Source organism: Neophocaena asiaeorientalis, unplaced genomic scaffold (genome assembly GCF_003031525.2).
Source record: "Neophocaena asiaeorientalis asiaeorientalis breed wild unplaced genomic scaffold, Neophocaena_asiaeorientalis_V1.1 scaffold130, whole genome shotgun sequence".
In the NCBI taxonomy this organism is placed as follows: domain Eukaryota; kingdom Metazoa; phylum Chordata; class Mammalia; order Artiodactyla; family Phocoenidae; genus Neophocaena; species Neophocaena asiaeorientalis.
Genome location: NW_020173397.1, coordinates 5329988 through 5353330, shown reverse-complemented (window position 1 = coordinate 5353330; position 23343 = coordinate 5329988). Strand labels below are relative to the sequence as shown.

At 36.1% G+C, this 23343-nt stretch overlaps 1 protein-coding gene across 1 annotated transcript in view; it reads left to right on the top strand.

The window, feature by feature from the left end:
- Window positions 1–23343, top strand: part of CNTN6 (contactin 6) — a 289356-nt gene that overhangs the window by 28886 nt on the left and 237127 nt on the right. Inside the window, exons 3-4 of the mRNA XM_024747063.1 lie at window positions 11206–11212; window positions 11253–11255. The gene's annotated coding sequence lies outside the window, so the exon portion shown is untranslated. The remainder of the gene's footprint in view (window positions 1–11205; window positions 11213–11252; window positions 11256–23343) is intronic.

Here is a 23343-nt window from a genome sequence, read left to right as displayed (position 1 = left end):
AGCACCATAGTGAATTCACAGAGGCATCACGGGATGTAATTAAATGTTCCAGAGCAACACATTGATGCTCGACACCTGTCAGCTACTGCATGGACTATTACTTTGAGGTCGTTTTGCTCCAACATTTTATCACACTACTTGCTTTCAATATCATGTCATTGTTGGAGCTGAGCTTCCAGTGGTTGTGATTTACAAAAACCAAATGCTGTGTGAAAATCAGTGTTGAATAGGAAATAAGGCTGGGCACTCTTATTTCAAGGGTTGAGAAGTTGTGCTCTGCCTAACAGGAGCATATGTGCCATAAGTAAAAGTGGTTATTTAAGAAGAAAATAAAAATATTATCTTTTCTATCATTGCAGGCATACCTCAGAGATACTGTACGTTTGATTCCAGAACACAATAAAGCAAAAATTGCAATAAAGTGAGTCACATAAACTTTTTGGTTTCCCAATGCATATAAAAGTGATGTTTATACTATACCGTAGTCTATTAAATGTGCAATAGCATTATATCTAAAAATGTCTATACTTTAATTAAAAATAGCTTGTTGCTAAAAAGCGCTAACCATCATCTGAGCCTTCAGCAAGTCATAGTAGTAATATCAAAGATTACTGATCACAGATCACCATGACAAATGTAGTAATAATTTAAAAGTTTGAAATATTGCAAGAATTACTACCAAAACATGACACAGAGACATGAAATGAGCAAATGCTGTTGGAAAAATGGCACCAATAGACTTGCTTGAGGCAGGGCTGCCACAAACGTCAGTTTGTAAAAAACATAGTATCTGAAGTGCCATAAAGGAAAGCACAATAAAACAAGGTACGCCTGGATATGCATATTATTTTTCAAACAGCCCCTAGGTTGTTAAAACATAAGTTGTTTGAATCAAACTGCTTTATACATGCAACTGTTCAGTGTTTATTTTGGCCTAGGGATGCCAGGAGAAAATTACTGAGACACTGAGAACAACAGGATGAGAAAAAGTTGTGGATTTTCTGCACTTCACTGTTCAGTCCCTCAGGGAACACTCTATCAGTTTAATTAAACCTTAATGCACCTATAATTTCTCAGGTACTTAGAAATTCCTTTCTCAAAGAGCTCACAGCAAAATAGGGAAAATAGACCCAAAGATTCATAGGAGAGTGCAATGTTAAGTGTTGGAGGGACCAGATCCTCCTAGGCAGGTTACATAAAGATTCAGAAAGTCCATGACATTGAGAAATGCAAGGGAATTTTATTGGGTGGAAAAGCAATCATAAGCAATTTCCAAGAAGAGATGAATGAACGAAAGAGGTTAAAATGTAGAGCACTTATAGAATAATGGGCATGGTAATATTGAGTATTCACTGATCACATTATTACTTATTAAATACTTGTTAGGTACTAGGCAATACAATAGCCACTGAGTTGTGAAGATGAAAGTCAGAGTGCCTTTCCTCACGCTCTGATATCTCATGGGGTTCCTGACAGGAAAACTGAGTTCAGGCGAGTGGTAGAAAATGAGATTAGAAGGGAAAGATAGGGATGGAAATACTATATTGCCTTTAACTCCTGAAGAGGCAAGGAACTTTTAGAATAATAAATACACAGTCTAATTACTTTGGATTAACTAGTAGCCAAATGCGTTCACAAATATTGATATTATTCAAATCAGCTTCATTTTACTGAAAAAAGATGCTGGATTTTTATACCCTCCTGGTGAATAAATGAGAGGCATGTGTATATTTTTCCAGAATCATGACTTATTCAGTTTATGGTCTAATTATTGATTCAGAAGATAAATAACAAATTATCATATGAAAAATGTGAGGCTGGGAGTAATTATGCAATAAAGTATATTGCTCAATATGTGAACAACTTCATTATAAGTTCTAGGAAAAGGAATGATTTCTGAAGAAACATAACATGAAAAAATATTAAGAATTAAATTAAGAGATAAATAAAACATTCGTAGGATGTACTATTCAAATTCAGTAAACAAATTCAGTGACAGTCACAATGAGACTATTGAATCTGTATAGCCCTGTCTTTCCTAGGGGATTGACTCAGGTGGTTAAGATGCAGTAATAACTCTCCTGTGTCATCTAGTTAATCCTAGATACCACTCTAGTGTTAACTGGAGACCTCTATTTAGCTGCAGACTGTCTCAGGTTGCACATAGAAATTCATGTATAATTACACAGAATGGCATCATGCTACTAAAACATATTAGTTAAAAGTCCTCACCTACCCAGTGGGTTAGGAGAATCATCTTTCTAAAATATCTCTCCATGACTCTGGTATGGGCACACAGCTAGAACAATCCTGTTCCCACATATGGTCACTATTCATTTATAGGTCATTCCGATAGAGATTTGCATGTTTACAGCTAGTCACTGTGATAGCAAAAGTACTACAGAATTCAAAAGAGAAAGAGATGATTTCCAGCTGGAAAAATAGAGATGTCTTCAAGAAGGTGGTGGCATACAATCCATGTATTAGAGAACAGACTTTTCAGTTATGTATGGTTCCATGAGTATCTACAATTCCAGTCACAGACTTCTCCAGGACAGGAAGGTAAAAAAAGAGAGAGAGAGAGAGAGAGAGAGAGAGAGCGAGAGACAGAGAGAGAAAAGAGGAATGATTGTAAAGGCAAGATGACTGGTAGCATTAATTGAAGAGCTCTTTATTTGTGTTCACTCACCAGTGTGAGCATCTTTTCTCTTTAGCCATTGTATAACTTCAGTTTAGGTGTTTTTAGTTGCAGCTTTATTCATCCAATGAATCAAGCCTTGGAAATGTTGAAAGCTGAATTCCTGTGTGTGGCAGGAAGGAGGAGAGATATGAATAGAAGTAATGACACAATAACATCCTCTTCCTTCCTCCTTTATTAATGCAATTCAGCAAGTGGTTATTAAGCATCTCATATGTGGTAGGTCTTATCTGAAATTATGTAGATAGTAACTTACTAAAAGAAAAAGTTCCTGTCTCACAGGTCTATAGGAACACAGGGATCTGTAAAGACTCACAATAAATGTAAAACGAAAAAGAACATAAATATAGACCAAGTAAATTGGTAGCTCAGAAGAGGTAAAAGATAATTGTTGAGATGTTGTGAAGAAGACTTCACAAAGGTGCTGTTTTTAGTCTCAGGATGTTGATAAAAGACATTTCTTTACCTGTACCCTCTCTAAAATGATTCACAAATAACGAGGACAACAAGAAACAGAAATCAAAATTCCATTGTCAATGAAACACAGAGACAAGTTATAATCTCAAAAACTACAAGAACACGAAGTGGAAGGATAAATGCAGAGAGAGAAAGCGTTATACCAAAATACTCTCAAAGGAAGATGACTGCAAGAAGTAAGTGAAATATCTTGTGGATTCCCCTCAAAGGACCAGGAACTGGAGTCACCTTATAGCTTGGAAGGTAGTGGCAGGGATGCTAAAACTGGAGTAGAAGGCTTATTTGAAAGGCTTTCATTTGGGTTCCCAGGTCATCACCTTCTCCAATCAGTGGACTGTCCCTCTCTGTCTGTCTGTCTGTTTGCCTCTCTCTCTCCCTCTCACTCACACACAAACAAAACCTATGGGAGATTGGAAAATATGTGCAGAGAAATTGAGTTACAGGATCTCCAGACATTCAGTCTTAAGACAGAAAAGAAAATAGCATCAGGCCTGAGATAGAAAACCGACTTTGGATGATCCTTCAGTGCAGAAATTGAAAGACCCGAAACATAGACTTAAAAATATCCATGTTTAGGAATTTTCCAATAAAAAACTGTCAGCCTTAATAACCTAAAAATGAAGAGCATCAGCCAACACACTACATCCATGAATACAGATATATGAATGAAGAGCTAGGGTTATGAACCATTTGAGGAAACCCTCAGTATACAAGAGTAAAGCCTTCAACTAAATAATAACCACTAAAATGGCATTATAGAGAAACAAATAAGAAAACTTTAAAAAATCACTGATTTCTTCATATCAAGATTGTAAAAACTTGGGAAGGATAGTTTTGGAGTTTGGGATTGGCATGTACACACTGCTACATTTAAAATAGATAACCAACAAGGATCTACTGTATAGCACAGGGAATTCTTCTCAATACTCTGTAATAATCTCAATGGGAAAAGAATCTGAAAAACAATAGATGTATTTATATGTATAACTGAATCACTGTGCTGTACACCTGAAACTAAAACAAGATTGTTAACCAACTATACTCCAACATAAAATAAAAAAATTTTTAAATGATTTTACAAAAAATTACAAATAAAAACTTTTTCATCCACAAAAAAAGACATTAAAGAAATAAAAGGAAGAAAACAATACAGGAATTAGAAACAGTTTTTGGAAGCTTACATTATGATAGCTAAAATCAAAACAACAATACTGATAACAAAAATTACATTCAGCACGGAGTTGTAAGATAAAGTTGAAGGAATTATCCAGAAAGGAAAGAAATAAAAATAATTTTATAGTAGTATAGTAGCAATAAAATAAGAAAGGTAGAGAATTAATCTATAAAGTATAATATCCTAGGGAACTTCTAAAACATAGACAAGAAAAAAGAAGGGGAAAATAATATAAAACATATTATCACAAAAATATCCCAGGTGTGAATTGTACTGAGAAGAATATTCTTGAGATATTAAAATATTTTATCTGATAGAGGTTTCAATGAAGAAAAGTGAGATTTGGCCAAAAATTGGATGCCAGGGTGAACACTGACTCCAAAACCAAGAGAGTAGGAACTTTAAAGTCCTGCTTTCACAAAAGTAAAAAGTAAGACCTTCTGAGTAAATGACTTGCCCATACGTTCACAATTCACTGATCCAAAAGTCCTCAGGTCCTTAATAATGTGTGTTTTCCATAATTTTTTGAACTCTAATTCTAATTTATTATTCTCCTCTCTTCTTTAGGTTATAGTCTGTGGACAGGTTGTAAATATGGGTAACATAATTGCTGAAAGAATGAATATTTATTCCCCACACCAATCCAATTCATATTGTTTTCCCCAATTCAAGTACTGGTCACTTGGCCTTTCATACAGTCATGTCTCTCTAATTCATAATTTAATGGAAATGATTTTGGCAAGTCCAAGAGACATCTGAGAGTTAAGTTTAGCATTTGTGTCATTAATGTTTTCTGCAGATTGATGACCTTTGTGTTATTAAGATGACTGCTTTCCAATTCCTCTATAGAAATTATCATTTTCCACTCTCCTTTTTCTTTTATTTACAAATGTAATCTCTGATCCATAAATTAGGAAGGTGGAAATGGTGTGTGGCTAGCTTTTCATATAATCATACATAAGGGGTCGAATTCACTGAGCCATCTCAAATATTTCCACCCACTTTTGGAAGAATTCTGAAAAGAAGTCAATGTGGCATAAGTGGAGGAGGGAACTGTTGGCAAGTGTGTCACAGGCTCTTTCAGGTTCCCTCTTCCAAATAACTGTAATATGAATTTTGAAGCTGAACTATTAGTAAAGTGATTATTTCAGTCCTGTTTAAGTCAGTAGATGTAGATCATAATATGACTATCATTTTATTTGTTTGTTGATGGTCTGATTTTAGGCCTTAGAACATTACTGTCTAGGCACATTTGAGAAAAAAGAAAAAGTAACATTAGAAAATCTCTGTGTGCGTGTGTGTGTGTGTGTGTGTGTGTGTCTGTGATAAAAAAAAAAATTGCAAAATCCAAGGACAGTGCTCCCTTGGTCCAGCTCAACTCTTAGAACAGCTTCAACTTAAAAAAGTCCATGATCATAATATTTATTTTTATATATCCAGATATTTATGCTATTTACTAAAAGTTCTGAGAAATAGTTCAACTGAGTTGTCTTATTATCAGGTTTGGAGGAAATGTTCTTTATAATTTTGAGGAAGTTTCATTCTATTCCTAGCTTTCTGAGTGTTTTTATTATGAAAGGGTGCTGGATTTTGTCAAATCCTTTTTTTGTGCATCAATTAAGATAAGCATTTTTTCTTCCTCTTTTTCTCCCTTCACTCTATTAGTGTGGTGTATTCCATTGCTTAATTTTTCTTATGTCAATCCATCCTTGCATCTCTGGGATAATTCTCAGTTGATAGTGACACATAATCCATCTAATGTGCTTCTGGGCCAGCAGTGATTTTGCACCCTAAATAGACATTTGAAAATATCAAGGTAGTATTGATTATCACATTGGAGGAGGGTGGTAGCAGCATCTGGTGTATGGAGGCCAGGATATTGCTAAACAGTCCACAATAGACAAAACAGCTGCCTTTCCTCTTACAACAAACCATTAGCCATCCCAAAGTGTCAATATTGCCCAAGTTGAGAAACTCTAAATTACATCAACCCTAGTAACATAATTCTTTCATTAACGTGTCATTTAGTCTCTTTCCCCTCAGACTCCTCAAATCACCCTACCCTCTTCTTTCTATGCTCTAGCCACATTGAACCTCACTTAGTTTCTTCTGTCAGTCAAGTTGTCTTTTGTGCTCATCTTCCACACATTTACTTCCCTCTGATTAGAATATCCTTTCCCCTTCCTCACTCCCCAACACCATGGAGTTTTACTTCTACTTATTCCTTAGTTCTCAGTTATTTCCTCCAGGAAGGTTTTCTGATCCTCCTTAGACTAAGAGAGGTACTTTTGTAATATTTCCCCCCAATACCCACACTGCTTATATCATAGCATTTATCAGTTTCTTAAAATAACAAGTTAATCTCTATAAGGTTTATACACAATCCTGTTTGCTCAATCTTCAAGTATCTTCAAGTATCTTCAAGACCTGGGCCTTTGCAATTTATACAGTAGTTTTTTGTTTGTTTATTTGTTTGTTTTTAAGTTATGGAATGAGCACAAGAATAACAATGAATCAGCCTACTTTTTTTTTTCTTTATCTGTAACATTCAGGAAATGTAGCACTTAAGAAATGTAAGTTAATGTTTTGTGTGTGTACACTTAAGATATCTCTGTGAAACAAAAATAACCAATTAAAATATTTTTAATCTAGTTATCTAAATCTTTAATACTGTGCCTTACCCATAAATGATAGTTAATATATCTGATTGTTTTAAATTACCAAATTATTGATTCGCTATCTGTGCAAAGACTGAGAGACAAACCCAGAGTTTTAGAGCACTCATTTTCAGAATTGGTTTTGAATAAATTCTGAGATACACAAGCAAGATTTGAAAATAGAATCTGGGGCAAAAGAAAGCAGTTTATTTCTGCCTTTTAAATCAATAGGCTTGGAGCACAATTTTCTAGGAAATTCTGGCTTTCCCAGGCAGAGTTCAATTTCTGGAGAAAGAAATAAAATGTAGTCTCTGCACACAGTCAAATGCCAGAGACAATGCGAGTATTGTGCAAGTTCAAACCAGGTCAGAATAAAAATGACTACTAACCAGTCACCCAGCTTGTAAAATGATATAAGAACTCATTCTTACTTATTGCCCTTTACAAATATTAAAAAATAAGTCATAGTGTCAGCAAGATGCCTCAAGTTTCAGTGTTGCTTTATGGACTAGAAGTGTTTCAAGTAAGACTCGGCTGTGATGTGAATTTCTGTAAATCAAAGCCTACTTTTCCACTTAATCTAATCAAGGTACTGATACTACATACATCCTAATGTTTATTTGACAATCCCCAATACACTGAGATGATGTCATCCTAAGAGAAAAGATTTAAGACAAAAGCCAGTACCATATTGCTACGATGAGCTAGATGTGTTCTGCCTGTTGCGGATTGTAGTTTTCATTTTGCTTTTATATTTCATTAGCATTTTAAATTCTAATGTCTCCTTTTACCATTAGGTACTCTTCATAACCTCTAGAATCATAGCAGTTCTTGAGAGACTAACAATCTTCCAAACCAATGTTATGTTCCTCAGTTTATATTTGTCTTCCTCCTATGTTTTCCTAAATAGTTACATTGATAGTTGTTTGGAAAAGTTTCAGATTTCATGAGTTTATTTTGCTTGCCAACCTTCTGAGCCTCCATTTCCTCATCTTCAATATGGAGAACTGCAGAGAAAGTTAAAATCAGTACTTGATATTAAAAAAAAAACAAAAAAAAACAAGCACGTGCATATGAATGTATGCTAATTATAGATTCTTTAGATAAATCTAATTCTGCTGGTTAAGACTCATTCCCCACTTTTGGCTTATCATGTAGTAGGTGAGAGCTCATTTGATTGGAAGGATTTTCAGTGATGTGACCTTCCCTAATCAGTTTACCTAAAGTAGCAGGATGACTCCCCATCTCATTATACCTCAGGTCACTAATTATTCTATTTATTTATTTCTTCATACTTATCACAATCTTTATTTATTATGGCTCTGCCTATTTTCCTATTGTCTCTGGCCCATCACCTTTAGAATAAAAGCTCCAGGAGGGCACAGACCATTTTTGCCTTGTTCAACTTTTTATCACTGACACAAAGAGCTCTTAGTAGGTCATCAATCAATGTTTGTTAAATAAGATTTTTTTGGTTGCAGACACCACATTTTATGGAATGAAAGTAATGTCCTGGGTCAAGCCAGAAGAGATGAGAAAGGCTTTCAAAAAGAATGCATAATCTTTATATTTAGAGCTTCTTCCTGTGTCTCTTCTACATGCCTCTTCTTCCCATCACCAACTAGGAACTCCCCACATGACCAGAGGAAGGATAGAGTGAAAGTCACCTGGAGAGTCAGCACCTTTCCCATTAGTTCTGGATCCTCTTATCTATTAATTATCTGATATGTCATCACTACATCACTGGTGTCCTAAGTACCTTAAATTATACATATATATAAACATACATACATATATATATAATATATAAATTGTATAGAAGTATATACATTTCATGTATTTTATATGTATTATATATAGTTTACACATACTTTTGTAAAAGTATTTATGTGTTTTCAATTAAAGTGGAAAAGTTAAAAATGCCTATTTTTGTCTATTACGTGATATGGAAACACTTGCTTAAAGGACAAATCCTAGCACAGTTCTAAAATAACTATACAACCACCAGAAAAAAGGAAAATTAATTTCTCTTGATATTACAACTTTATATAAGTGCTTCTATTATATTCTAACAATATTATTATATAATGAACACAAGACGGAACATTTCATAAGACTGATACTTTGTGTTTTGTAAGCCAAATCCATTTTCGATTACATAAATTCTTTGAATTCAGATTATGCATCAAGTTTATCCATATTAATATCTACTGTCAGATATATATGTAAGCACATAAACCTCTCTAAATGACTACATTTTATTCCCCTATAACCATGAGATTTAATTAGGGCTGTGGCTAAGTAACACTAACCAATAATATGATTTGGCTGACACAACCAGAGGAAATCTGTAAAGTCAATGAACTACTTTGATATCTTGTATAGAAAAACAGTAAGTTGATTGAATTTTCACCTTTTAATCTGTTACTTTGATATCAAGTATTCTCAGCATTAAATATATTTTGTTGATTGAATTCTTGTCCACTAGGAAAAGGCAGTCTAACATAAAACTAGGGGGTCTTTTCTACGTTTCCAGAATCTTTTAGGGTCTCCTGCTAGGCTAAAGCAATGGTTAAAGTGATATTCTCAATATGTAAAACTTCAATATTTGATGCAGCCATTCAATCTTGTGTGGATGTATATATATATATGTATATGTATATATAAAACATAGATTGTTTAAAAAAAACCCAAAAAACTCTGAGCAATAGAAAGCAAAGGATATGTCTCTGAAATTGAGTGAGCACCCACGGCAGGGCCCAGAGCTTCAAAACTTTTGTAGCAGCGAATGGCTGTCTACAAGAAATATTCTAAATTAAGTGCGTACCAACCAGATTTACATAATTGGCTTCTCTTTAGCTACTTTTAGAGTCTACCTTGAGTTGGTTTAACCTATTTATTGGTTGAATTATAGAGACAACCTATCTGAATCAATCAACTTATTCTTTTGAAATTATGTTTCTTTTATCTCAGAATATAATTTTTCAGACCACAACTTTCAACATTACTTGTACATAATAAATGTTTTTGACATTTTGTTACATAATGATTACTTTGTTGCATTCATTCCCATATGATGACACCCTAAAGTGACCAGAATGACATGTGAGGCCAAGATACAGAGTGGGCACCACCCCAATCCTGTGCATCTCCATTAATTTAGGATCAACTGTAATGTTCCTTGTCATCAGGTCAAGTTCTATAATTCATTCTCTGGATAATTTGGAAATCATCTGGTCCAACTGCCTCCCCACTCCACAATTTGTCAAATAAAAAACTGACATTCAAACAAGCAGAGTACTTTCCGAACGTCACACAGAAAATTAGAGACAGTGCCTATACCAAAACTCAGGTATGTAGATAGATTAATGATTGATTGCCCTGCAGGGATGGAATCAACAAATTGAGAATTGAGGAATTTAGTTGTGCTTGTTTCAGGGAAATAAAGTCACTAGCTATTCACCTAATTAGTTTTAGTTATAAAATTCAACAGCCTCCTACAGATACACGTATTTCTACAGAACAACACACTTGAGGGCGCTGTTTGTTTCTATAGTTTTTGATCAAACAAATGACAACATTAGAACTTCTGATTTTCCCTTTAGCAGCCCAAATATATTCAACTTACAAGCTGAAAGATATTGGACTTTTAATAATTCAAGCTTTCTGAGTACTATTAAGCTCCATAAAGCTATTTTAGGTAGACAGTTTTTTCATTTCTTATCTAATCTAATCTTCATTTCAATATTGGAACAACTAGGTATATGCCTTCTTTTATTTGTATGGTTTTCCTTTTAGGATTTATGTAAATGAATATAGGTGAAAAATGAGTAAACTATATTCCAGGAAGGGTATTAGAATACTAATGTAGCTAATGCTATTCTTGGGAGCCACTTAGGAAAAAGTGGATTCATTTAAAAAAGCGAGTTATAGAATATTATCAATATTAAGAGATCAGCTGTATGTTATTAAAGAACTGTAACTTTCGAGAACAACTACAGAGCAGTATAATCACCAAAGACTTCAGCATATGCTTCTAAAACTATGTGCATATTTTAAGTGCCAGGCAGAAGGTCCAATTTTCCCTGTTTGTCTGGGATGGCCCTGATACTAGAACTCAACGTATTGCATCCCAGGAACCTTCAATTCCCAGGCAACTCAAGAAATTTGGTCTTATTGGTCTGACCAAAATTTCCAAGTGAAATAGTAGCTGGAATTGTATTGTCTTCATGCATGTAGGCACAAGCTGGTAAAAAAGGTTTGGGATGATTTTTGGTTTCAACTTTTCCTAGTTTTGTGACCTATAGAAAATCAACTGACTTTTTGCACTGTCACTTTCCATTTTTATAAAATGTGAATAATACTTTTCTCACATATATTTATGAAGTTTAAGTAAAAATATGAATGTGAGGTGCATTTTAATATTCAAAATGCTATATAAATATAAGATGTTTTTCTTAACTCCAGTAAGTTTGTAGGATCAATGCTGGAACATAAAACACTTTCTAAGTGACAAGTGTTTGAGGTATATGTACTGTAACTTAAATATTTAACTGTACATGAATTGGTTTTAGATATGAGTTTCTAGGTAATTTTCCACAGTGGCTGATTTAAACTCCCAGGTCATGCTTTTGAAAACTATCTACATCAGGCAGTGTTCATTTACATAGAATACATTTTGTTTTCTCTCTTTAATTTTTTATTGTTACTTTAAATATTAAATCCCTTTGAAAAAAAGCATGCTTCCTTAATATGGAGTTTAGAAATTGGTTTGAAAGGCCAAAGCTTAATTTTAGTGTGACTTATCTATAAAATGTTCTGTCTTCTCTCCTCTTTACTTAATGAAAAAGCCAACTGCAAAGCAAGAAGATTGATGTGTAGCAATAATCCTGGTGTTCTAGTAATAAAAACCTTTGCTGAAGTCCCATTTTTATAAAAGGCACTGATTCTATTTCAAGGCTAATGTACAACCCAATGTCTAATAAATGGCAGAGATTTACTAATTATAGCAGATGTTGTCCATGCTCTCAATGAATCTCCCACCCCCATACCCATCATCAGGATTCACAACTACAACTCTGATGACTGTGAAAACCTGACTATCTCTGATTCCGGCCTGAGAAACATGCTTTTCTCCATGCAGGCCAAACTAGCACTGCCTGAGAGTTAATGTTCCCAGAACCAACTCTCAATCAATTATGGATGAGAAATTGATAAATAAATACTCATCTTCTGTGCCCCTCATTTGGGATAACTGAACATTGTTCTGCATCCAGTACTCCCCAGAGAGACTGAGATCCAGTTGACCACACTGACAACTGGCCTGATAATAAACTTTTACTGGCTCCATTCTGTGTCTAAGCCACTTCCCTTCCCATGTTTCTTAGGATAACTTCCCAACCAACCTTTTTGCATTAAAAAGTCCTTGACTCACAGTCTACTTTTGGGGGAGCTCAGAAAAAGCAAATACTGTTTGACAAATAAATTAGTTCACCCTTATGAAAAGATACACACATACACAGAAAAACTTCTGCCTCTCTGTGTCAACATATAAATCATCTCATCTTTCTCTAAGCTGGTTTATAAGAGCTGTTGTAAATGAAACTCAGCTTATAGTTGGGGGGAGTGAATCCTTTCTTAATTAACTTATTATTAAACTAATTATTGAAACATACTATTTTACTTTATCTCAAGAGATTCTTTGAATGTAAATAATAAAGTTGAAGTCATAGACTATAAAGAATAGCAAAAGAACTGAGAACTCTATTTTTTTCAACTGGGAGGTTGATCCATTAACATTAGAGGCAGACCCTGGAGACATTCCATAAAGCTAACTTCTGCTAAAGTCTGTTCTGACATCTCCTATATGATAAAAGTTCCTGACATTTAGCAGGAGTTGACATCTTTGTATTCCACCTGCAAATGGTAGGTTTGCAGGGAAGACGGAGCACTTTAATATGCATCCTAGAAATTTAGCACTTGAGCTCAGAAGTAGGTAGAGTGCAAATTATCTGCTGCTGCTGATGGTCATGTCTCATACCCAATTCTGCCCTGGGGTATGGGGTACACAAAGGGAGGTTCTTGTTGATACTGGTGGATGCTGTGTGCAAGCTTCCAAAGGAACAATTAATCCTTCGAGTCTAATCAAAGGCTGCTCAGGGGGTTGTTCTCCTTGAATTAATGGGAGTATGAGTGTTCAATGAGGGAGATTAGCCCCAGAAGACAGGGAAGCAAATTAAACCTTTATTTTGATTTGAATTGGGAGTGAATAAAGTGTTGTCTGCGCACTTAACTCAAGTGAAGTTAACATGAGAGAATGAATGGAGACTAGCTTCTCTGTGTGGCAAAGGAGACCTCAGGGCACTTTGTACCCAGAAACCTCCTGAGACAGAGCTGAGATGGAAGTGGCCATTCACCATGCTCTGGGGTGATGGGGATTTTCAGTAAATGCTGTATCAATGTAGTTAAATCTTCCCAGAACCAATAAAAATGCCCTTTGCCTTTTCTACCCTCTATTACAAGTAATTGCTACCCATCTAATTATGGATAACTTGGAAGTAGTTACAGAGTACTTGGAGTGCCTGGGGGATGAAAAGTTTGAAGGAAAAATGTAGCCGTGTATCATTGGCATTCATGAGAAAATTCACATTAGATGTTTGAAAGGCAGGTCCCCAGGAGGCAATAGAGAAGTCAGGAAAAATATTGTGCCAAAAATACCATTCTGGCTGGGGACATGAGGGAGTTTATGTCAGGTAGAGTGAAGGAAAGCTATTTGGAAAGAAAAGATATATGTGCTTTTCTATATGCATTTAGTTTATTTATATATGTACATCCCCTGAAAAACTAGTATGTTCTGGGAACTGACAAGCAAATTGGGACTGAAATTTCTGAAATATGCAGCTGTGCTTATATTTCTTTTACTGTAAAATCTCCAAATAACATCTTGCAACATGATCAATATGTTTTCAAACTCATATCGTTTTAAAATCTGTTTGCAACCAATAAGCCAAAAATGTGTTGCACCCAGGTACCACCTTACACTTGGGCGGCCAAGTTTAAGCCATTGGAGATTCAGATGCATAATCCAAAGTCACTGCCCTTTCAGAAGATATACCTCTTCTGGAAGCCTAAAGACCGGCTGTCCCATTGATGACATACCAGACATATAGGTTGGAAAAAGATGTTAAGAGGAGGATAGGTGATATCATCCTTGCCTGGAATCACTTTAGGGCAAAAAGAATTCTTCTTTCACTTATTTCCTCATTCTAGACTGTTTGGGTAATAGTCACTTGAAGACAGGCAAGGGTAAGCCTACTTACTTCTCTTCATTACCCTTATTTAAAAGGTCTAGTGTATCACCTTTCAAGGAGACTGTACTGAATTCTATAACGTAACAAAGAGAATGATAACTCTCAAAATTATTATTGCTTCTGAATGCTTTTTCCATAACACCCCTGAAATACATTTAAGTCATAAGTAGCAACCATTCACCAGCTCAGTGAATTAGTGTAACTTGATCCTTCCTGTGTACAAGGACACACACACTCACACACACAACCCTGAAGAATAGACCAGCAAAATATATTATGGAAAAGTAGTCATACCTTAAATATTTTATTCATCCCTCATTAAAGATAAATTGATTAGAAGTTGAAAGTGAAAGCATTTCTAAATGAAGGTATAATGAAATCTTCATGGGATAAAGGTCACTGAATCTTGGCAGAATTCTAAAATTGGAGAATTCTAGGAAGATGGACCAACATAATCAAAGATACAGGCATCCTTGAAAATGACCTGATCTTTTAAATTTGGTTGTTTTGTACTTAATAATAATAACAATAATGATGACAATAATAATAGCAGCTATTATTTAGTGTGCTCTGGTTTCATATGAGATACTCTTCAAAGCAGTTTATATGAATTAACTTATCCTCACCTCAGACTTGGGAAGTAGCTACTATTATTATTCCCATTTTACTGATGAGGAAACGAAGGCACAGAAGAGTTAGGTAACCTGTACCAAATTCCTTACTGAATGAGAGGCAGAGGCTGGATTGAAAGGAGGAAGCCTGGCTACAGAGCATAGACCTTCAGCTACCACTGTCTCCTCTTGAAAAGCTCAAAGCCACTGAGTCAATGACTCTGTCATCCTTTCCATGTCCCTTCAGACATGGTGGCCTAACAGAACCAATGCCCTCTTGCACATAGGAGTTCAGGGCAGTAGTGGGCATCTATCTATATGCAAAATGGACTGCTGGATTGGGTTGGGAGCTATTCCCCAGAATCATGGCCTTTTGTTTACATTATGCAGAGAAAAGAAACTACTGTCTGGTGTTCTCTTTCCTTCCACAGATCTGCTTAGTCTAGTAGGCGGCCATAGGGACAGAACAAAAGGCAGTTTTAAGAGCACCACTCTGCCCTTAGTCTCACTATAACCTGTCCCACTTTAGATATTTTCCTAAAACTACCTTTACATTCAAGTTGCCTACTATTCTGGAAACCAATTAATGTCTTTTTCAGAATAATTCCAAGTATATATGTCCAGATCACTGACATCAATCCTGTGCTTCCTATATATAATATGGAAAGGGCCTTAGTCTTAAAATCAAAAGACCTAGGTCCAAGGTCCAGCTCAGCCACATACTACCTATATGATTTTGGCCCAATACTTGAAGTAGCGTTACATTATTTGGAAGCCTGCCTCCTACTTGTTTCTGTTGAATTGCCTGCTCTCCCATCTCAGCATAGAATTCTGAGACCAGAAATGTTGCTGGATTTACTAAGATTATGTAACTGGTTACTGGCAGTGGTGGACTGTCTCTGAGCCCTTTGGATTCCTGGTCCAGTGATGTTTTCACTGGGCCAGTCTGCCCATGGGGAACCCCTGCAGAAGGTACTGCTCCTTTCCTCTAAGAATGCTTTTCACATCCTCCTGTTATTCCCTCCCTACTGTTCACAGCTCACAATACCCTTACCTATATCTGGATATAAATTAGAATACAGTTTTGTCCCAAGTCACCAAAATTTGAGGGTGGAAAATATAAAACAGTACTTTTAAAAGAGTATGCATACTTTATCCTGGCTGACTCCAGGAAAGTTAATTAATCTCTCGGAGCCTCACTTTTTGTTTTTCTTGGTAATTAAAAAAAAAAAAAATCAAAACGAGACATTTTATTTGAGAAAGCACTTTTCACACTATATATCAATTTACAAAAGTGGGGTACTATTTATATAAACATGAGATCCAGGTATTGGAAGGCAGTTTAGGTCCTATTAGTAAGAAGGCAGGAAGCAGGCTTGAATTGGGGGAAATCTGAGATAACATCTTAATACCCTGCCTTTGGGGAAGTGTATCGTCAGGTCAGCAGATGACTTTTTTTTTCCTTACCTACAAAAGCCATCTCCAAAGGTGAAAGAATGAGCAAAGGGCTGGGGAATGAGGTCTGTCCCCTGTGCCCCAGGCCACAGCATCTTTCCTCTCGGGGACCATGTATTTAGCGAGAATAACACACTCAACAGAAAGCCTGATCCGCATTTCTGCAACTTCAAAAAGCCAAGGAATGGGGCACTTAAGAGACCAAGGTTCAATGCCATTCCCTGTTGCCAAATGAGTTGTTTTTTTCTCTCTCTCCTTTTTATTTTTCTTATTTTAGAAATTCTAGCTTCTCAATAGCAGAGGAATTTCCCAGTTTTACAGCGACAGTGTTGACAGGCAACTGCATTTTCCTCCGGAGATGACTCCTATTTCTGTGAGGTCAGGACTGCCAACAGGAGCACATATCAGGGGACAGGTTGATGCAAGAGAAGGCAAAAGGTCCAATTGTCCAGGGGCTGGGGACCATGAAACTTAGCCAAAGGGAAGAGAATGGAATCAGTGTACATCCTGCTATGAGTACTCACTATTTCTTTCCTCTTTCCTTCCTTAATAGATAGCCTTGGAAGAAAGTGTGTTCTTTCTCAGCAGAGAGCTTACAATTGCATAGCTTTAATGTATTCATGACAATATGAATATATAGATAATATTTTGATAATTCTTTCCAGGTAGATCAGAAAATTCACACATTCATGCATTTTAAAAAGATACAACATTATGTGTGGTCAGAAAATTGCTGATTGGCATGAAAGTGATTAAAATCTAGCCCATTTCCCTGATCAGTTATGTAGGAGACAGAAACATTAGTCATTTAATCCCTTATGCATATCTTGGGCTTTTTTCAATTTAGAGAGCTCTTTTAAATCCTCTTTTAGTTGATCCCTATAAAAATTTGGAGCAGTCAGTAGGACAGATATTACTGTCCCAACATAAGAACAGAGGTTACAAGACTTAGATCACATAGCTAGCTGTTGGCAGAGTTGGGACTTTGATACCATCGCATTTCTGGTCCAGGGCTCTTTTCTCTCTATTAGGTTTGTGTTCTATGGAGCATTCATTCACTCTAGGGTAAACACTGAAGAAAACAGAGTCCCAGGATCATGGAAGTCTAAGAAACAGTACGTACCCTTCTCCTCAGATTCTACAATGTGCATTAGAAGAGTAGAGACACTGAGAAATCCTGCAGGAAAGAACTTGTTCACCTTATTTAACCTTGCATTTTGCATAGTATTTGACTACATGCTACTTTTTTTTAAGTCCAAAAAGCACACTGTGGGAAACCTTGCATTGTGCCATATAGATTCATAACAGTTCAGGTTATTCACAATGAAGGAGGAATCTTCCCTTTACAACTCTGATAGGAAGAGATCTTTCCTATCAGAAATATGTTTGCTCAGAAATTAGAACTGAATCTCCCAGGACTGGCTTTAGGCAAAATTGTAAAGTTTGTAAGATTGGCCATTGTGGAGGAAAGCAAAGGTTCAGGATTGGAACAGATACTGGTCAGATGAGAAACTTTTCTGCCATTTATTAGCTGGACACACCTTTGCACAAGTATTTACCCCTCCGAGCTTTAGTATCCTCACCCATTAAAGGAAAGCAATCATTTTACACACCTTATAGGACTGCTGTAAAGATTAAATGAGACAATGTACATACAGTCCTTGACATAGAGCCTGGTAACTGGTCAGTATTCAAATACTAATATTATTAATACTTTTGTTGTTAATCTTCCCTTTCAGACAGCCTGCCGGTATCCCATTCATTCTCTTCCTCCTCCTATTTTTCTATCCTGTCCAAAAGGACTGCAGTCCAGAAGGACTGCTTCCAGCTATCTCACCTAGCTAATGTAGGACAGAAGTGGCAATACACCGCCTTCAGAGATCAGGCAGGTGATATGAGACTAAGGTGGGCTGCATCTTAGACGAACTGGGTCTATTGTCTAAACTGAGGCAAATGATATTAAAGGGCCAAGCACTGCTGATGCTTGCTGCTAATGCTTTTTAAAGGTGCTGTTACTGATACCAAGCAGGGCCCTGTGAGGCTCCTATGCACAAAAAGCTTTCTGTGTCCCCCAATTCTTTGATTATAAGAAATAGGCTTTATTCAGCCTCCATGACCTTCCCAGAGTTCCAACAGGCAGGTTCAAGTAGCTGTTATTAGGGAAGGGAGGGGACATGAGACAGGGGAGAAACAAACAATAGTGCCACCTTGGGGCAAGGTCCTGTTCCCCATCAAGGGATACACACAACAATATCTTTAAGCTGTTTTGTAGATACTGAAACCCCCATCAGGTGAGTGAAGTTAACAGTTAACGAAGGTATGCTGCCCACAAGCATGTAGACCCCAGACCAGTTGGAACCAGAAAGTTGATGATGCTGACTCCCACTTACCTCACCACCAACCAGTCAGAAGAACGCCCATGAGCTGATCACACCCTCTTTGAACCATTACTATAGAACTTCTCACTACCCTCTCCAAGTGGGGACACACAGCTTTGCCGGCACTAGCCTGCTGTGGCCCCTTTTGCCTGGCAAAGCAATAAAGCTATTCTTTTCTACTTCACCCAAAACTGTCTCCAAGATTTAATTCAGTGTTGGGGTACAGAGGCTGGATTCGGCTTCTTAACCATGTAGAAATGTGAACCATTGATACCAAGTCTTCAGATACTTAAAGAGAAGCCAGAATGTTCCTTTTTATTCTGGTTTCCCAATTTTCAAGTGTTCTTCTAGGGGAATCCAGCTTTTGGACCACCACCTAATGATCCCTGGTACAGAGGATTTTCAGTTTCCTGCTCCTATATAGAAATAAAAGATACAAGTTTAGAAGGGCTTAAGAGGTCATCTAGCTTAACCTTCTACTTGGTGCAGAAATGCCCTCTATAATATTCCAGAGAAGTTGTCATCTAGCTGCTCCTTCTATATGCCTAGTCATGAAGAACTTGGTATCTCATGGAGAAACCACTTTTCTCTTTGTATGCACAATCTCACTGAATCCTTATATAAACCCATGCAGTAGATAGTACTTTTTCCATTGTCGTTATCATAAAACTAAGGCTCAGAGACAGTATTTTACTTCCTCTAAAGTCACAAAGCTATTAAGTGACTGTAAGTTTTGAGATACAAACCTAGAAAGTCTAGGTTTCAAAGCCAGTGCACTTAACCACTGGCTGGACAATTCTACTTGTTAAAATGCTCTGGGCTGATATTAAGCTAAAATTTGCTGCCCTGAAATGTCTACTCTTTGGTCCCAGTTCTGCTCTCCTGAGACACAAATAATAAGTCTAATCCTTCTTCCACAACATGGCCCTTCAAATATTTGAAGATGGTTCTCCTCTGCCTGCTAAATCCTCTCTTTCCCAGGCTAAGCATACTCATTTTTTTCCAGTGACCCTCATAAGCTCCCAGCCACTTCATCATCCTCACCCTGCTCCCTAGGAGAGGCTTTCAATTTGTCAAAATTTCTCTTAAGCCTTGATGTTGAGAAGAGAATACAACCCCCCTATGTGGTTACATAAGTGCACGTTAAGGTAGAAATAGCACATCCCTTGTTTTGGACACTATGCTTTTATTAATGCAACCTCAGTTACATCTGATTTTCAGCAACTATGTCAAAAGATAAGCAAATATTGAATGTTGGCCTAGAATCACCCCATATTGTGTTTGTTTTACTAACTTGAAATTATGTAAAGTCTCTTTTCCCCATGCTGCTCCTATGCTGAATAAGTAGATTAATGTTTTAAACCTAAAACTTAATATGTACTTTTATTAAATACCATCTTATTAGATTTAGATATTGTTTTGGCCTATACCAATCTGTTTTGCTTTGTTTTTCTTTAATTTGACAAATTTAGTAAAGCAGAAAAAAAGAAAAATTTCCCCCAGTCTGACTGCTTTTTCTTAAGCACATAAAGAAGTAATTTTTTTTTCCTCTGATGCTCTAATACTGCTCCCAAATAAGCTTATTTATATTCCCCCAAACAAAACAAATGAACAAAATGCTTCGTATGCATAGTTGTTTCAGTAGGATCTTGCTATAAATATTCTTGTTTTCTTTAGTCCTTTTTTAAATTTGGAATACATGAAGAAGCAAAAAGAGTGAAAAGAAAACTAATCTGCTTCTTACTGTTAAACTTATCTATGTATGATATATGTATATCATATACATTATAATATATATCATACAGGTAACATAGATATCAGTAGCAAAATTCAGAAATATTTAGATTAAAAAGAATGGGGCAAATGACTATACTCCATTTGTTTTAATCAAGATATTTCTGAATTATATTTCTGAATATATCTTGTACCTGATATACTCACTCTCCCTCCCAGCTTCTTGTCATTCCAGAGGTTACTCAAATATTCAGTAGGCTTGGGCTGATAACTTCGCACTAGAAACTTCTCTCCATGCCATTCTTTAGACAGGAGTTGGCAAATTGTGGCCTTGGATTAAATGCTACCCTTGATCACTTTTTTGTAAATAAAGTTTTATTAGAACACAGCCACTCCCATTTGTTACTGTCTTGTCTATGGCTGCTTTTTTGCTACAACAGTCTTATTTAGTAGTGGCAACAGAGGCCGAATGATCTGTAAAAGCGAAAGTTATTTCCTATCTGATTCTTACAGAAAAATTTCCCAACTCCTTTCTGCTTTGGTGCTTGGTTTGCAGTCTGTCCATCTTATTATTCAACCCATTACCAAGAACTGAAACTGGCATAATTCCCTATCCCTGTGTTAAATGATACTGAAAGCAAAGTAATTTAGTTATTTGCTTTAGGAAGTATTCACTTCTATAGGATAAAACTTTCATTTCAAGAACAACATCAAGACCTACATCAAGAGTCTAACCACATGGCGCCCATCAATCTAAAGCTATTACACCATGAACTCTGCCTATTTCTAGTCAGTTCTTCATCTTGCAAGATCAACCTTAAAATCACTCAGCTCAGGCCATAAAATCCTATAAATATAATCGATAACTTGCCCTTCTGAGGTAGTACTAAGACTATTTCAACTTATAGTCTCTCTTTCTGTAGTAAGTATAATAAAGTTAGGTTTGCCTGAACAGCAAATATTTCTTGTCACCGCTTTCAGAGATGAGAGTTGACATTACAAATCCTCCAAACTACATTATCACCCACCCTGATTCTCTTAGTCTGATTAATAGAGATACGACAGCATTTCTATGAGATATAATTACCTGCATTTTTCAGTTGGGAAAATAGGCTCACAGAGGCTGAAGCTATACTTAGGTGACAGGTCCAGTGTCACAGATCAAAAAGGGCATGCAGTAGGGAGGACTCTCTATCAGGGATCTGCCCTCAGGTCTCACTCTAGGTCATGAACTGAATAGGGATAATTATTTACTCCTTTGAGGCCTCAGTTTCCTCCCCTACGAAAGCAATATTATCTCTACACAGATGGACCCCAACGTACGATGTTTCAAATTCAACTTTACTTTGAATTTTGAACCCTGATCTTCTCCCAGGTTAGCAATACGCCGTAGGCTCCTATCTCATGATGCTGGGCAGCTACGGCTCCCAGTCAGTCCCCCAATCACATAGGTAAACAACTGATACACTTACAACAATTCTGTTTTTCACTTTCAATACAATATTCAACGTATTACAAGAGATATTCAATGCTTTACTATAAAAGAGGCTTTGGGTTAGATGATTTTGCCCAGCTGTAGGCTAATGTAAATGTTCTGAACACGTTTAAAGTAGGCTAGATTAAGCTATGCCGCTCAGTAGGTTAGATGTAATAAATGCATTGTTGAATTACGATATTTTCAACTTATATTGGGGTTATTGGTGCATAACCCCATTGTAAATTGAGGAAGATCTGTACTTTCTTTCAATTCTGAAATTCATTGAAAGGATGATTTCTTATCACTTAGAAAACTAATTTCTTCACGTTGGTCTCTTTCAGCAAGACTCCACTGCCTCAAGCAAAAGCCATATGAGATAGACTATTGATGACTAGGTTAAGTTGTACAGCTTGGTTTCGCTAATAAGAAAATGTGTAGAAATGATTCTAACTATTTTCATAACAAACATATTTGCATTTATTTCATGCTGTTAACAACTTAACATGTAATCATGTCTCCTCGAAGAAAAGAAGGAATGTTTCTTCTATGATTGCATTAAACACGCTGTGTTATATCTTTCTGCTAATCTATCATCTATTATGACTGCCTATTTTGAGAGCTGGCATAACAATTATCATAAGTGATTGCATTATATTCTGAAAACAAAGACTGTGATGGCATAATTTATCTTGCTACTTTGCCTGACTTAAAGGCAGCTGGGGTTTCCTAGTCTAAATCAGATTTTTCAGATCATAAATATTTCATTTTTTAATTTATTATTGATTTAGTTTGATAGTAAATAACTCCATGAATGCTGAGGTTGGAAATCTGTTGTAAAATTATTAAGCATCTTCCCTTCTATCTGGCCACAGATTTTTATCATACTGAAATAAAACAGTGGGGCTACCTGAAGAAAATGGATTTGAGATTTTTAATTTATCCAGTGCAGTTAATTAAGTGGTCAATTAAAAACAAAAGGGCAATTAGTGCTGAGCACATTTGTTCTGATGATGAACATGCCATCTGAAAATGGATCTTAATCTCTGCTATGCAATTCTTCAATGTCAAAGCAATGTTGCTTTTAGTAGAGGAAGAATAAGCCCATTAGGAGTAATGCACTTGCAACAATGATTTCCTTTCATGTTAAAGCAGCACAGTTAATACACATAGAGAGAAGCTGGCAATATTTTAAGTAATATTCCTCCATTGGTCATTATATTACCCTGTATTTATAGTGACCATTAAAGCCAATGAGTAGTTGCTTCTTTTTCCTACTACCAAAGTGAGAAAATCATTTCAGATAATGCAGAAAGGTCAAGAAACAGGTACAATATGTAATAGACCTGAGGATTTTTTTTTTTTTTTTTTTTTT